Consider the following 17,453-nt stretch of genomic DNA (forward strand, 5'->3'; position numbering starts at 1 on the left):
TGCGAGGATGATTTGTCCAATTTTCTCTGGATTAGACAGCAAGGCAGGATAGCTCAGCGCGAGCGTAGATATCTTCTACAGACAAATATTGGTGTTCTTGCGGCCTGAAAAAAAATCCGACACGATATTTACCAAGGCGGAAATGCCAGCAAAGAGGACGCGCGCGAGTGCGAGCTTTCGCCCGCCGCCAAGGGTACGTGTAATTTGGCATTTACACACAGTCGGATTTGTGCAAATTGCACAAATCAAACATTGGCTACCCAAAATCACATTCTTTGTGGGTGCGAGGGCTTACCCCCTCTCAGGTCGCTCCTGCCAGCTCCCTCACAACAGACGTGGGAAGAGCTGCTCAGAACGCCGGATGAAAAAACTGGCTGTGGCTTAGGTAAGGTTAAGACCAGGATGCGAAGCATACTAGCCTTTATTTTAGTTATTGAACCACTGTTTAGCCTGGTGAACTGCTGTTGCTTGGCTATATAGTTGGTTCGGCTAGACGAAGAAACAACTCATGCGTTACTCTGCTTCGCCTTCAAGAGTGGAACGCGACAGCGTTCCCGTCGACCCGCCAAGGGGTGTAAGACAATGGGCTACAGGGCAGCGACTACGCGCCCCGCATTGGACGCGGTGAGCGTCGAGCAAAGCAGCGTTCGGCGCGGCAACGAAATGTGCGCCTGAGCAAGAGACGCACGCCTTAGAAAGAGCTCGTTTCTAAGGCAACACCGCATTCACTAGAGGCGCTTTTGTACCGCTTTGAAGCATCGTACTCGTGGCTCAGTGGTAGCGTCTCCGTCCCACACTCCGGAGACCCTGGTTCGATTCCCACCCAGCCCGTCTTGCAAGAGTTGAGCCAAAGCCACTTCTCCTCTGTCGTGACGTCACGGTGTCACGTGGTTTCAAGGCGACACCGCCGCGCCTGAGGAGCTGGGTTGAGCTCTCGTAATATGCTTCGCATAAAAGTACAAAAAGCCCTCGTTGCCTGGGCCGAAAGGGTCGCTCCTCGTGAGGGGCCATTCTAGGACTCGGGCCTGCCAGATCATAACTGAGCAGAGTCTCAATAAAGTTGTTACCAACACCACCACACACAGTTGGAGACCAACACCCAACGTAGGAATGGGCACCTAAGAGCGGCGCTCTAAAAAAAATCTAGATCGTTGCATACCGTCGTAACGCGGGCGACCTTTTAACACAAACGCTGTTGAGGCAAAACGCGTTTAGCGCAGTTACACAGCAGACGAAACGCCCGTTTGGCCGCTAGCCCATGCTGACTGCCTCGGTAATCTCGATCTAAGTTAACCGACGTTTCGCTAGGGGTCAAGACGGAGGACAGGACATCAACGGAGTGCAGCGTGAGTCCGACGCAGGTCATCAAAGAGAGTGCCAATTCGTGACTTACGGATGCCGTGATTACCAATTGGGAATATAATCTGGCTCCTCTGCTCTGAAATACAAAGCAGAATGTGCGCCTCTGCCCCGAGATGATGCAAGTGCGAAGGCGCTCTTCCGGCCGACTAAGGGCCACACAAAAGGAATCAAGGGCGGCTACCTGCACTACGAATTATACGTGCAAAAACATGTAGTGGCTAGTTGACGCTGCGTGCGTCTGCTTCAGCGTTCTGAGAAATGCGAGCCGCGTCGATGTGGCCCAGGAAAGACGCCTAATCGTCTGACAAGTTTTCAGGCGTGCCGTGCCACGGCCGCTCAATGGAAACAAGGTGCGGCCTGCCGCATGACGCGCCGTCAGTGGGTGAGGGAGTGACAAGCGGAGTTTTCAGTTGCGGCCGCTACTATGGGTGGGGGCGCTGCACATCGGCGAACGTAAGGCGCACGTTTCCAAGGGAGAGCCGGCCGTCCATGTGGTCCATGCGCCGGGAAGGAAGCGTTACGAAGTAGCGTGGCTCCTGTTTCACGTACGTTTTTATTTTATCGTCCAGCTGTTTCGTTACGCGTTTCTAACGGGGAGTTATTAGATGCGTCACGGCATACGCAATGCCAAAGAACTGTTGTGTGCCGCGATGCAAATCCAATGCTGCGAGGAACTCCGACCTTTCTTATCACGAGCTGCCGGCGAAGGAACAACTCCGGGATGTCTGGCTGCGGCATATTTCGCGACAAGGCAACGACAAACGTAGCCAGTGGGTGCCGAACTCCAGGGCCGTCGTTTGTTCGCTTCACTTCAAGGAGGACGACTACAAGGAAGGATTAAAACGTAAGGTGCTGCGTCCGACAGCCGTGCCGACTCAATTTCCGTCGTACCCTGCATACATGCTGCCCGCGGCTTCGAAGAAACGCCGACCAGTAGTACGTGTCGCACCTGCCACTGCCATAACTAAAGTACGCGACTCATTGCAGGATTTATGTGCAGGATCAGAAAACAAAGCGTCCCGCCGCTCTGATGCGGACTTAGGTAAAATTGAAGGCGACGTCGAGCTCCGCGCAACGCCGCCGCATGCGGGCGAGGTCGCTGGTCCGGAAAACTGCTTGGCCACAGGATGCAGCTTGCAAAGCGGTGTGAAAGCGCAAGAATGCCAGACGACGTTCTGTTTAACAAGCTTTATGGCAAATACCAAGAGGAACGCGCACCGCCTGCAAATGCAAGCTAGCAGACTCAACGAGCGACTACAAAAGCTGCAAAAAAAATGCGACGATGTTCAGGAGAAGCTAAAGCTATACGAAGGGGACCAGGCGGTGCAGGCTATAACGAAGATAAGAAAAGCAGCAGCGGAGGGCGACTAAACTGCCGAGTTTCTCGTTGAACAAGTTGAAAATTTTAGTAAGGTCAGACCAACATGGCAAGAGAATATAGTTCGATAATGTGTGCTGTGGAAGGCAACGTCTCGTAAAGGGTACGAACACGTGAGAGCGAGAAAGCTTCTCAGGCTGCCTTGCCGATCTACGCTGCAGAAATTTGTTGGGTCATCTACAGGAGAGACCGGAATAACTAGCCTCATCCGCGAACGTCTCCAAGTGGAAAGGCGTAGGTTACTCTCCGAAAAAGAGCCGTACTGCAGCCTCACAGTTGACGAAATGTCAATACAGCAGAAAGTTACTTATGATCGACAAGTGGATAGGATTTTTGGGCTCGTCGATGTACAGTGCCAGGCGCGAGAACCTGCTGTTCTGGTAGCCAACAGGCTTCTTTGCTTTGTTTCGCGTGGACTCTCAACAGTAGATGTGATTCCAGTAGGTTATTTTTTCACGAGAAATTTGAAGCACGATAAGCTCCTTCTCCTGACGCGCAGTGTCATCAAGGCAGTTGAAGAAATAGGATTTCGAATTGTCCGTATTGTCACTGACAACCACCAAACAAACACAGCCATGTTCCGGAACTTATCCGATGACAACACACTCCAGCATGTCGTCCCACGTCCAGAGCGTGTGTACTTTCGTCGAATTAGCTCTGCAGTCTGCTGAAGTTTATCGCTGTGGGAAACTGTGCCAGCTCCTCTCATGTGCTGTGCTCCCACACCTCATGGTTTGCCCGCTCATGTGGTGTGCAAAGTGTACGGACCAGTATCACTGTCGAGAGCTTTGCGAGATATTTCTAAAAAAGTTCCTGAGACCCCTCCTGGCGAACTGGGCTGGTGACCTTACCAGCTCTTTGGACAGTGTGCTCAGGCTTTCAAGAAAGCCTCTTTCCCGCAAGGTCCTGCGTTTGTAGAGAAGACTGCAAACCTTGAACAGTAGTGTTCAAATAAAACAAATTTGCATTCTGTGAGTCATGCGTCATCTTAAACGAAGCCCTATTTTTTTAAACCTGTGCTCAGAATCAACAAAAACCGTGTTTTGCACGTCAACACCACTCTATATCTTTAGTTCCATATCTGAAGCTGCGCTTCCTTCACGACACAGAAAGCAACTGAAGATATTTGTAAATCCACATCATTGATGAAGTCATCGGTGTAAACACACACGAATAGAGCACTTAAGTGACTCTGCGGTACCTGCCTGTCTTCATTTTTCTTGTACTGTCTTTATTTCTGCTTCGTTTTCCCTTGCCGAATATCGCGCCTGCCACCCTCTCGCGCGCAATCGACACACAATATCTCGACGCCGTGTCGCATGCCCGCGCACATTGCCTAACCCCAAGCAAATAACCGCGTTTTCATATGTAAGCCCTGGAACCACTACACCCTTCCCAAACAGTTCTCAATCACTGGTGGATCTTCCCGAGCCTCTAAGGTGCGTTTCTGTAAGCGCATGCACACCTGTTGGTTGTAAATTTAACTGTTGCTCCTCAATCTCTAACCACTTTTCGTTTCATCTGCCGCCGTGCATAGTTATGTAGCCTTTTGCACGACGATACGTTTTCTATTGTTGACGGTGATGCTAGTCTGAGGTTCCACGTTCTTCATTACTACCTAACCTGGCCTCCTGAGTCCCCGTGGGCCCCCCTCATTCGCCGATGTGCAGCGCCACTACCGGCGCGGCGGAGAGAACAAGAACTATCGCAATCACCGGCGGAGAGGCGCGTTCGGCAGGCCGCACCTTGTTTCCATTGAGCGGCCGTGGCCGTGCCTGCTCTTCACGCCATGCTCATTTCGTGACAAAGTAGCTTTAAATTGTTTGCGTTAGTGCAGCATTGTCATGGAATTCCAGCGTAACTTGAGATTGCGTATCATCGCCGTCGTGAACCATGAATGGGAACGTGGGTGTAGCTGCGAAAGACTGCGGTTAGCGTTAAACTTCGTTAAAGAGACACCACCGTTAAGTTCAACCGTTGTAAGCGGCGCCTGTGTATAAAGGGCATTAAACGCGCCAAAGACTTCACAGAACCACGTGGTTAACCATTCTATGAGTTTAAATGTATGCTTACACTGACGCACAGAACTGTCAGTATGTGTGACAATCAGCTTGGACTGAACGGTTATTGGAGGTGCTCCATACTCCATATCTCCCTTCGCGAATCCTAATTATGCCTTTCCCGCACGTTCTACCATTGCCAAAACTAATATTTCACGCTACTTTACTTCGCACTCCTGTCTTTAGAAATCAGCACTGAACTTGAGATGCTTGAGCAGGGCTGCGTATACAACACACCTCCAAATCCATTATATTCTTATATTTTAAAAAAATATGGGGTTTTACGTGCCAAAATCACTTCCTGATTATGAGGCATGCCGTAGTGGAGGACTCCGGAAACTTTGACCACCTGGGGTGCTTTAACGTGCACTGAAATCTAAGTACACGGGTGTTTTCGCATTTCGCCCCCATCGATATGCGGCCGCCGCGGCCGGGATTCGATCCCGCGACTTCGTGCTCAGCAGCCTAACACCATAGCCACTGAGCAACCATGGCGGGTCATTCTTATATTCAACTTAAACAAAGACCAATGGCGGTATAAATACTAACTCTGTTGCGCAGACCACGCCACGTTTACGTCTCATGCGTTAACTCATGCGTCAACTATCGAACGACTTGGGTCAAGTCACGAGTGCATCTCTCCCTGACGAAGCGGCAGTCACAACGGCTGCATATAAGACACGTATTTTCCTTCGCTCTTGGGAAACGATATACCGACCACGTTCGAGGTCACGCACGGGACCTATTCGAAGAGAAATCCTCACCGTGCGTTGGTTGAGCTTCCGGCCCGGCATGCTCCGAGTACCCGTCGAAGCGATCGAAGCTGCGTCTCTTGCCGATCCCCGTTCTCGTTAGCGAAGTGTTCTAGGCGATCGGTAGTCAGATCTCCGTACCCTCCTCGGATTTCGCCTTACACCTGGAACAGCCGACGCAGCCAGCGTGAGTGAGCGCTCCTAATCAATAGGATGCGTCCACGCTCCTTCAATGGCCACGTCAGAAGAACTCTGGCGGGTGGGGCGCTCGAGGCGAGCGCGACCGCCGCAGGCCCCTCGACGCGCATGCGCGCCCCGCGGGTCTCCAGAGACGCGCAATTAGCAGCGCAAAAGACGACGAAGTCAAATGGCCTCGCGAAGCTCGCACACCATCCCTTCTATCGGCTCTGCCGGAGCGCGGCTTGTCGCAGCGTCTGGCATAAGCCTTGGGACGCTCGCACAAGAGCAGCTGAGCGCATATACGACACCGCGTGCCATTGTCCTGAGCGGAAGGTATAGGAATGAAGCTAAATTCAACGCTCCCCGCGTTCTGTGACGCCTTCAGCGCGTTGCTAAACATCTTATCGCATTTATTGCCTCGCCTTTTGGCGAAAGTGCCTTTTACAGCAAAGCTGTTCACGCGTACCCTGTGCCTTCGTGGTCGGGCTTCGCTTAAAGGGGGCGACTAGACCTAGCGGGAAAGGAAGAGCTCAGCAGGGGGAAAGGGCTTGTAGTTGCCCCTTTCCCCCTGTGAGAATCCTAAGTCACAAGCGAATCATCTTATACGGTTGTCACACGGTGCATGTTCGGCGATCAAGGCAGATCGGCATCGTATTTATCGACAATGGATCCCACCTTGGCGCGAAAGAAACAAATGTTGTGCTCGCGGTTTTCGCCATTGAAACGCGATAGTAGGAGCGCGTGGCTGCCGGCACTCCTTGCGCCAGCAAGAAGAGCTGGCAGCCACGGCAATCGTCAGACCAATCCGACCAATCATCGAAACGATTGCAGCACCCGCATCTCCAGATGTGGGCCTTGCGCCCAATACACGGAGCTTCGGATTAGTTGTTCCGCACATTCCAACCCAGCTACAACTATGAGGAAACCACGAGTAGCGCGCATTCCCGAGGAAGAGGCTGCCTACAGCGAGCGTCAGCGGGAGTTGGCTCGCGAACGGGCTCATCGTCATAGGGCCGACCCCGAGCTGCGTGCCAGACAGATGTCCAGTTTAAACGGCACTGTTCCTAAAGCATGCTCATCGCGCGAAGCACACAAAAGCGAAAATGTGGTGAAACAATCGTGAAACGAAAAATTTACGACATAAAACTGCTTACGAAGTTTGTCATGCATGGTGTAACATTCGGTGCAACTAACACAGCTTCCCTGTTTGACCATCTTCACGGACTGGAAGAGAAGGTGATTTTTCGTTTTTTCTTGGCTGTTATTCTCGCTGAAACGCTCCAGCTACGGTGGGTTGGATGGCTCATCAGACACAGAAACGAGACCCTGGCCTCAGCGCGCACAATACTCCCGCGCGCTGAAAAGCAGGAGGGGGGGATATTCAGTAAGAGTCCGCCTAGTGGACCGTCCATGTCGTCTGATGCTGATTGGATGCAGCTGTATGAGAGAGGAGGAGACGAGCGGCCCTAGCGAATCAGCAACGACCGAAATAGACAGTCCACTGGGTGGACTCTTACAGAATACCTCTCCAGCAATGTCGCACCGTGCACGTCCTCGAAACAGCGTTCCTCTGCAGAACAGGACGCACTTTACAATCGAGCACAGGCACGTGAACGCAGAATACAAATGCGTTTTGCAACGCGGAATATGTATAACGAGACGCTCGCAACATATTTCTAAATAATTACGCGCAGAGTTTACATGACGTTACCAGCCGTGCTACTAAATAGTGACCGAGTGAGGAAATGTGTAACACTCCATAAGGAGACTTGAACAGCCGACAGTCCCGGACTGTGCGAGGTATTACTTACGCAACGCTAATTGGCTGAAAGCGCCACCTTGGGCTGTCCGGAACTATCAGTGAAGAATAATCGAAGAGGTACACTGTTCTGTCTCCAGCACCTGTCGGGAAAATCCATTTCCACCTTCGTTTCCTCTCAGAAACGGGTAGCTGGCGACGCCAAAGGAGATCAAACACCAAAATCTTGGGTATTTGTTTAATATTACACAGCATTTAGGAGGCCACAATGATGGCCGGCATAAGTGCGATCGTGTACGCAATAATGAAGTGTCACTCAATTTCTGCCTCACAATTTCTCGTTTCAATATTCCCGCCAGCAGGGGTAAATAACCTTTTGAGTGACGTGAATGCTAAGCGCACGACGTCCCGGAGGTCCGGTGAACTAACAAAGCATTGAGGATAGCAAATCGACGCGTCATGGAGCATGGAAAATATAGGAAGGCGCATTACGTCACGAAGCGAGCATTGCCAAGCGAACGCTCCGTGTAGCCCACGGTGTAAGAGAAGCCACAGTGGTAGTCCAACACGTGGCCTCTTGCATCGAGATCAGGGAGCAAAAATGGATATTTGCCGATACCTTTGGTTTCCAGTAGCTACACCAGTAGTTTTATTCGGTGCGCGTTTGTTAGGCTGTGCCTGCTGAGCGGGAACGCTAAAACCAACCGCGCATTTGGGCGTGCGATGACGTGTTGGGCCTCTAGGTTGGCTTCAATCGCGTTGCGGTATGCTCCGCTCCCTCCTGTATATTTCCTTCCTCCATGTGGCTCGTCGTCGTTGTCTCAATTTTTCACGTGCGCCCATGCTTATAGATGCCGGAACTGCATAGGTGGTAAAGGCGCGTTTTCGTCTTCCAGCCGTGCTTTGGTAAAATCACGTGCATCCGCTCTGGAAATGCGTCTCCATCAGCGTCTCTACCAGGGTCTTTAACGTCAGACTATTTTACTCTCAACAATGACGTTTCTATTATGGCTATCGCGACGAATCCGGTAAGGGGCGCCGCGTTTCATTTCTGCTCATGAAAATTGAAATGCATATACCCATAGAGAAAGAAAAATACAATTCTCTTTCTCTATGATATACCTTTCACGGGTCTGCTGTGGATCATGCTTCGTAAAGGCTGTCCCCGTTGGTGGGCCAAGCTTATGATAATGACAATTTACTTTAACCTCCGTATTCACAAATGCAACTTAAGTTGAGGCTCATGCTTGACTTGATATCAACGATGCCTGGTGCGAACACGCCGAAGACGCTCGTTGCGTTTCTTTTGGTGCGTTGACGACAGGCGTCTGTTGTGTCGGCAGCGGCAGGCGGCGGGGGCCCGGCGTCCGGCGAGCGCGCGGCGAGCGCCCGACGACGCCGACGCGAGCGAGGGAGGCGCACAGACAACCGCTCTAGTTGAAACCAGACAAAGGACTTGGCCGGATAGCGGCCGTTTATTGCACGAAGACTTCACTTGCCAGATGTCACCTCCTCATTGGTCAATGTCCGACACGTGACCGAAGGGGGTGCGCCATCTAGCTAGACTAGGCCAGAACATGAATGAACAGTCCACAGGAGATCTCTCAGAGGGAGACACTATACCACATCATCCCCCCTGGAAAACAGAGTAACCATTCAGTGAAACGCGCACACAACGCACACGTACTTAAGTCCAAGAATAATTTTTGTTCGTCCCCCCAAGTTCACACACACGCGCACCAGTCTTGGGGCACAAGAACACAGACAGTCATTGAGGAGTTTCCGGTGCGTTTGGCACTTCACAAAGAAATATGCAGGTGTCACACGGCACTGCAGACAAACCAGCACAAAACCCGACAAGCAACACTGGGCACAAGTCTCACTGCACCGCACCGAAGAAAACACATTGTACAACTGTGCTGAACGGAACAACACGTGACCTGTCTCTGTAATGTCTCTGTAAAACGTGGACATGGCGGCACAAATAACGCGTTCCTAAAGTAAAATCTTCATAAAAGGTTTTCATTCACGCATATTAAATCTTCCAGTGACGTTTGCTCACCTACGATGCATAACCATGCAAGCGAAGAAAAGCAAGAACAGATGACAAACTGTTTCAAAGCGAGCGCGAATCTTGTTGTCTCTTCTCCAACTTTAGCAGCCCGCTGATCCTTCTTACGTTCCATATAATTGTACATGCAATAACATAACATAACCGTCGGAACGCGTTATGTGCGATGCTTGCACTACAGCTGCACTCCTCTTTCGTGCTTGTCTACGAACACTCGGCGCCCTCTAGCGCCGCCACCGCAAAGCTTAGGGTGGCCTCCGAAATGCATGGCGCACCGGCGCATGCATTTCGGAGGATTGAGTCATGCGGTAACCAGGCTCCTCCCTCGCGCTTCTTTATGGACACGCTGCGCCATCTATAGGCATTGCCGAGAAGTCCGCGTGTAGCCTCCGAGACGAGAAGCGCGGCGCACCGGTTCTGGCGACCGCTGAGAATTGTTCCCTCAATTGCCACACGCTCAGTGGAACATTCATTCAGAGGAACATATTTCATTTCTCTGTATCATAAAATATCATAAAGATGTCTGCGGAATAAAACATCCAAGCTATTGTCTCTAGTGCCTTCACGAGTGGATTACTTGCATTTCCAAAAGCTTCTTTTCTCTCCATTGCAAAAACAGACATGAATTATTGATTGACTCATTGACTGAATCTTTTATTGAATTTTTGATTCAGCCGTACGTCGAAGCCATAGGGACTTGCCCTGTCTTCTATGAAAATGGTTGAAAGCTCTGCTCTGCTGACGGTGACTGCCAGCCTGCAAGAAAATATTCAGAAAAGGTACGGAGGCATTATTACCAAGACATCTGAGGGAGCAACATTTATGTAAACTGGTTATGTGTACTCTGATGTACAAAATAAAAAGCTGGCTTTATCGCCACCATTCATTCATTCATTTTACTCAATTACAGGAAATCATTATCCAGTTAATTTCTACACATATATGCATTCATTAGTCCAGTATTTATTTAGATATTTATGAACAGACCAATGCGAGCGCTATGTTTCAAACCCAAGCCACAATGTTTTCAAAACGTCACAATATTGACAAGCCATATGACCACCTTCTGCACCATGACATCATGTTATACATACCTCACGCAGATCGAAACCCTCACTTGATTCTGGAAAACCAATCACAGCAACATGTTCGGAGCGCCATGAGGCTTGCCAGCATGGGTTATATAGTTTAGGTCGATGACTTTCGTTTAAGATTCAAGATGAAAACTACAAATTGTCATGCGGCCTCTCTGCTTTCACAGGCACACACACACACACACAACACACTATTGGCAAAGGCAACACAAGACTCAAGCGTCAAGTTAGTTTGCTCAGTTTTCTCATTTACATCATTTTTTATTTCTGTTCATACCGTTTGAAACATCCCAATGAAGTAGCAAGCCCTGCGTAACTTTGCTGGCAACTTCGTTTTTCTTTTTTTTTTGTTAAAGACTTCTCTTTTATCCACGTGCAAACAGGCTTAAAAAGCAACATTATGTAAGCTGTGTAATTAGTGGCAAACCAAAGCAGCAGCTTAATGAATATAATTGAAAAGCAGTGAAACAATACAAAGAAAAAAGTACTGTTTGCTTTGTCCTCCCAGGTGTGATTGAAAGACAGCCCATGTTATTACAGACGATATGCCATGCATAAAAGTTGTCAGATTTGCATGATTCGCAATAATGGAAGCGTGGGATAGACATTGTAACATGTTCCGTTTGTTATTGCGGACTATGTAGACTTAACAGTTTTAAAATCTAACTTGGACTTCCATGGCCTGCAGTATCTTGGGAAATAAAAATATGGTATCTAGCAAAATTATTCTTAGGTTCATAAATAGCTAGCCATTGGGAAACTGACAATTCATGGTAGGCTCCCGCCCATATACCTAAGGAAATTTGTAACAAATCTTCCTGCTGTTCATGTTGCAGCGGAATGACCCTTTTTTGTTATCCATCGTTTTTTTTTTTGCTTATAGGTATTCATATTCACATTCCTCCTAATGCAGTAGACGAGCTGACCTTTCATCCCCCCCCCCAGAAAAATAAAAGGATGATAAAAACCCCCTCGTACAGTTTTCACATAGATCGGCTCGAGGCTGCAGAACGTCCGCTATCTTCAGGAAACGGCGGATGTGTAGCCAGCACTCGTGGTTCAGGTCACAGAGCTGACGCCTGGCACCAGGATCTGCGAGGCATTCCACCGTCTCCTTGACGACGCTGGTCATTCGCATGAACTCCTCGAGGCTCAAATGGCCAACACGAAGCAGGGCACTGCTGATCATCCCCTTGGCGGCGACCTTGGTGACGTCAGCACCTTCACTCACCATTTCGAGCAGACGAGGATGGTCGTGCATCAGCTCGATTGAACGAGCGGCTTCGACGCCATCTTCCTCGCGTAACACGAACTGAGCTGCCGCAAGGACAGCGGAGGCATTCCGTCTGGTCGCTTCCTGCATGTCGAAAAAATGAGCCGTTGTGGGGTTTAAAGCCGAAGAAACGTCGATGAGTTTGCAAAGCGACAAAAGTTCCAAGCGCTTTACTTGTATCAGAGTGTGTGCGCGAAAATGTAAAGAAATCTCAATGAGCTCCGCTCGAAAAGCGGTAACGCAGCTCCAGAATCAGAGCATATTGAAAATCGCGAATAAGAAATCTCAGCAACATGTGATAAACATTCTACTGTAAAGCGTAAACGACTGCAACCGTAAGATTTCGAATACAGTAATCTGTTACGCAAGCATCACAGGAGACTTCTGTTATGGGGTGCACGAGGATATTGGCTTGAAAATAGGAACGAGTTTACGCGGAAAAAAAATACTTGTTCGCTGTATTTCTTCTTTTTTTGAGGGTGTGCGAATGCGTAGGCGTCAGATTTCTCATGTGCGATGCCAGATCTGAAGGCCACAGTGAGTCCAATATGCCTCGTTGTAAATGGAAAGGACTACTATAGAAAGCATCTGCCAGTTCGATAGTTTATAGGGCAGTGCGAAAAATCGTACGCGCCTCACACTGGAGGACCTCTCACCCAGCCCCACAAAAGTGGGTTTTTGCTTGGTGGGTTTACCCTTGGTAATATTCATTGCAAGTACACGTTAGTCTGGTTGTCTAGCTAAGTGGCGCCTTTTAGACAGTCGTTTGGGGCGCTGTTCATCTGTTTCCTGGGTGATTCGTTTCCTCTTCATCTCGTTCCGATGTCGATTCCAGGCCTCCTCCTGCTTATCAGAATGGTCGCCGTCCATCCTGCTGCCTCAATTGTGGTTGCGGCGCACGCGAGCTCTCCCTTTCAATCCTCCGACATGTTATCAGGTATGCGACTCAGCTGGCGATGCGAACGGAGTTGAGCGCAACGACGAGGACCGCGGTGTGACGTCATACCACATGGCGGCGCGGAAAGGCGCGGCGCTGCGCAGCGGCGGAACAGCTGTGTTCGGTGCTACTAGCGGCGCATGCACAATAGTGAATAGGGAGCGAGATAGAAAAATATCCACGGCGAGGCATGCCTTGTGACGTCATGTGCTTCCTCGGAGCACCGCCATGGCGAAATCGCAAGTTCGCGGCCAGTAAAGCTTTCGCTTTAAAAGTGATTCGCCACGTCTTATAGGGCGGCGACTCCCACCTGCAGGAAATAGTCGCCGCTAGAGGAAGAGAGTGAGAACAACGACAATGGAGAGGACCTCGCAAACCAGGTGCAGACGTAGCAGACGAACATGCAACACGAAGCTCGCACGCCAGCGAGCGCGCTGGCATGCTTACATCACAGTTTTGCGCGTTCACGTGCCCAGTTTTGTCTACATTATTTCCTTGGTCCATCTCGTTGCTCTCTGAAACCGAAACATGAACTGGTCGCTACAAACAAGACATCCAATGATTACTGTGATGCTCTTAAGCAAATGATGTTTCGTGCCGTGAATATTGGGTCATTAGCTACTTATTGCAGCAGGAAAAAAAAGATCGAAAATTTTTCTTTCGGTACTTCTTTAACGCGTACACAGCTAATAAACATTTAAATTAGCAAAATTCGACACAGATTTTAAGAAATATTACTAGAGAAAACTAAGGCGCTGTTACCATTTAGCTTCCCCTGGGAATGATGTTAAATATCCGCATTTGTCAATTTGTGTTCACATGTGGCTTCTACCAACCTTGCGGCGTAATCTGTGATGCTATTTCCTAAGTTTCTCTGCGCTCACTTTTCTCCAACCCAGCATAGCAATTAGTCCCTGCAGATGCGCGTAATCATTGGAAATTGTTGCACTCATGGCGCATTGTGCTGATCGATATGGTCAGTTTAGGAAATCCCAAAACCGTTCCAAGCCACAAGTATGAAGCTTATAGGTCGCATCCGTACAACTGTCTGTCATTCCCAAGCTGCTGGAGTAGCCACATTCGCAGCAAGACTAGATACGCGCACTGCACTACTGGTACACTATAATAGTGCTCTACTACTACTGCACTAGTGCACACGTAGCACAAGAGTTCTTTCTGGCGATTGGCGCAGAAAAACACTACATGGCTGGTACTACAACTCGACTTTCTACACTAGCTAATCACTTAACTGACGATCGCAAACAATTCAACAAAAGATAGCTCTGAGTCATACCAATATGTCGTCCAGTGCGATGTTTTTCTTGATGTATACTCCCGTCCAGGCCTCGGCCCAGTGCACCAAACATCTGTTCGGCTGTCCATACACATCACTATGCCCGGTACTGAAGATACAGGCGGGAGTCATGGCGAATTCTGTGAGGCGGAGACTCTTGCTAGCACTATGCGCGAGCCACTTGAAGTCATCGTCGGACAGCAGTACTCCCTTGACGTTGACCCTGACAAGTTTGAGGTTGGAGGCCAGCGCTCTCACTAGTTCCGACTGCACCTCACGAGTCTCTTTTGCCAGATGGGTAAAAAGGTAACCGAGGTTTATGTCTACATCAGTAAGCGTGGACGGAGCTCTTATACATGCCGCCAAGGCGGAGAACACACTGCGATCGAAATGATAGCACTTAACCCGGAGCGACGTTATGTGAGAGCAGCCACCGACCGCTTCTAGAGCTGAGATAACTGGCTGCCAATTGAGCTCGCCATTGTCGCAATAATGCCTCGCGCTGATGGTTGCGCTGCTGATTTGCGGGCATTGCTGCAGACATTCTTCGTTGCGCATGTAAGCCCCGTGGATGACCACTCGGTCTTTCAGTCCTCGCTCCTGGATGGTGGTGCAGACCCTGTCCGGCCGGTCGATTGCGGGCAAGGAGAGAACGACCACCGACTTCAGAGCGTCCGTTTCTGCAACTGCGCCTAAGAAGGCCTGGCACTCAGCTTCGCCGAAGCCCCGCAAGTCGATGCAGAGCTTGCTGAGTGGCAAGTTCGGTCTCCGCAGGGCTGCAAGCCAGGGCTTCATGCATTGCGCGGCTTTGGGATCTGGAAGCTGGACAGTAGGGTTCCAGAATGTGGCATGGAATTCGTAGAACGCCGAAGGTAACCTCAGACTGCGCAGTGTGGCGCTCCGAAGGACCACTTCGGCGAAGAGGCTGACCGCACCCACGCTGGCAAACACACATAGAAAACACGTATTAGCTGAACGATATTTGAACTCAAGGGGGAAAACAAAACGAGAAAATCAATGAACAGCAAGACTACTGTACAAACTCACATTACGTACTCAAATTGCTGTTCTTTACCGCGAAGAAGAATCGCAACCAATGTCATCCGCAAAGGACGTTCAAGGTGTCCACTATGCTTTAGGTCTGCGAAATCTATGTTACAGCAAGTGCCGATTGACAGTGACCACAGGATCTACAAGCTCTTCATGCTGGACACACTGGTCATAGAAGCCTCAAAGTGAGGTATGGCATGTTATTAACCATGCACTGCCCAAACCCAGTTCGAGAAGAAAAGCTGTATCAATTTCCACATTTTCGTTCTTCTCCATGAAGAGTACACATGTAAAAAAAGGTGATTATACGTGTAATAGAATTCGATGGAAGACGATGTTTTTATGGGTAATTTTTGACTAAGGAATGGGGGTTAGAATGGCCTTATTTTGTTTTTAATACCATGCGGATGTGACAGTATTTGATCGGCGTCAACTAGAAGTACAATTGCCTAACAAACGTTTGTAAACAGTTATTATCAATATCCTCATCATCGCCAGCCCCTCCCCAGGGGCATATAGATTTACGCTATATTTCTTTCTGGATGGGCCTGCAAAAGAGGTATTTCGCCAAGGAATATATATATATATATATATATATATATATATATATATATATATATATATATATATAGATAGATAGATAGATATCAATTGAGCTACAATGGCGCCGTTTCCCCAACCACTTTCTTGGGTATTTATGTTTCCTAGTAGAACCCTGGGAGTGTTCGCCAGTGCCACCACTCACACACCTTGGCGGCGGACGTGGAACGTCCTTCTCTGCCGCAGGCGTCACGAGCAGTTAATTTTTTCGGATGAAGGAAACTGGTCAATAAACCCACACATGCTCCCTGAAGGCATCAATGTTGCCGGACTCGAGACCGTCGTTATGTATTAAACGAGAAGAAAGGGAGTTAACCAAGGGGACCAATTTTTCTAAGTCATATCATAAGAAGCAAACAAACACTGACACCGAAGACAACATGCGTTAAGTGTGCCCTGGTAAAATGAAAATTTCAGGTATCAAATTCACAGTAGCGCAAATCGTATCCACGTGTATCCACGTATCCAAGTGTCCTATCGCGCGATACGATACATCGGATACTACAAAGTTACGATGTACCGTAAATCTCTCGCTTCACTGGGGCCCGCTGTGGGGGTCATTGCCCCGTGCTATTTCATGGAACCGAGATGGCTGCCCTACTGGGGCGCCTACACTGCCACTCAAACCTGCTCTTACTTTTGCATGACTCTCCGTTCTCAACTTGTCAACGCGTGTATTCGTAGCCTCGGCTGACAAGGGAAGTCCCGGGAGTACTGTTGTGAAATGCCTGAATGATATATTGTCGACCCATAATACAGTGCCAACTATACTTACAGTTCTGGAGTCATCAGAGCGATGTCCGCAGTCAGCTCCTCCAAAAAAGTCATATTGCACAACGCATTGATCAGTTCTCGCAATACCAAGTCCCTGTCGGAATAGCCACTCGATTTTAGCGTCAATTTTCGCAGCACTGAATCTTCTTTCGCAAGGTAGCTGGCGAAGAGTGCGTTGGAAGCTTCGTCGCGGTAGCCGAACACGCTTTGTCCGACGCGCAGGTCAGTGATAGTTTTGTTTCTTATGAGAGCACGAATGAGCGAACTCGCCTCACTAGGGGACATCGAAAGTTCTGCCACGTCGAGAGTCGTCAGGTGATGCCTGTCTAGATCCAGTGATGTCCCAAACAAACTTATCTTGATTCGCTGTTCCTTCTCGAAATCATGAACCTTGAAAGCAAGACTCTCGAGATGCCAGAAAGACTGGATCACCTCGCATAGGAAAGCTGCGTTGTCTGCTCGAATGTATGTGCCGCAGACGGCAATGCTTTTCAAAGAACAATTACGTTTTACAACAGAAAGCAACGAATGGCGATGCTTCGAGTTCGCGTTGAATTCTATCGCTGTAATGCAGCGATGCTCGGCCACTAGACGTTCAACAAGATCCAGAGGCTTCAATCTGCGCAAGTCTTCGTCTAAGCAGGACAGGAGATGCCCGCAGGTGCCTGCCTCGACGACGGCTATAAGGGCGTCGCCCCTGGTCTTTCCTCGCCTGTCTTCCCGAAGCTCAAGGCAGGCGTCTAGAAGGATTTGGTTTAAGCCACGACGGTGCTCCAGTAAGCGACAGCTTTCCCCGCCCGTCTTTGTGCATGGGATGTTCTGGGCGTGCCATTCCAGGCGGCTTTTGTCGGTTGCAGGCCTGGTGATGA

The 17,453-nt window shown here is 49.4% G+C and overlaps 1 protein-coding gene across 19 annotated transcripts in view; it reads right to left on the minus strand.

Moving 5' to 3' along the window:
- Nucleotides 1-5,833, minus strand: part of LOC135915643 (uncharacterized) — a 92,103-nt gene extending 86,270 nt beyond the window's left edge. For all 19 annotated transcript variants that reach the window (XR_011508076.1, XR_011508072.1, XR_011508079.1 and 16 more), the window contains exon 1: nucleotides 5,565-5,833. The gene's annotated coding sequence lies outside the window, so the exon portion shown is untranslated. The remainder of the gene's footprint in view (nucleotides 1-5,564) is intronic.
- Between the last annotated feature and the right edge of the window lie 11,620 nt (nucleotides 5,834-17,453).

This window comes from Dermacentor albipictus, chromosome 8 (assembly GCF_038994185.2).
Source record: "Dermacentor albipictus isolate Rhodes 1998 colony chromosome 8, USDA_Dalb.pri_finalv2, whole genome shotgun sequence".
In the NCBI taxonomy this organism is placed as follows: Eukaryota; Metazoa; Arthropoda; class Arachnida; order Ixodida; family Ixodidae; genus Dermacentor; species Dermacentor albipictus.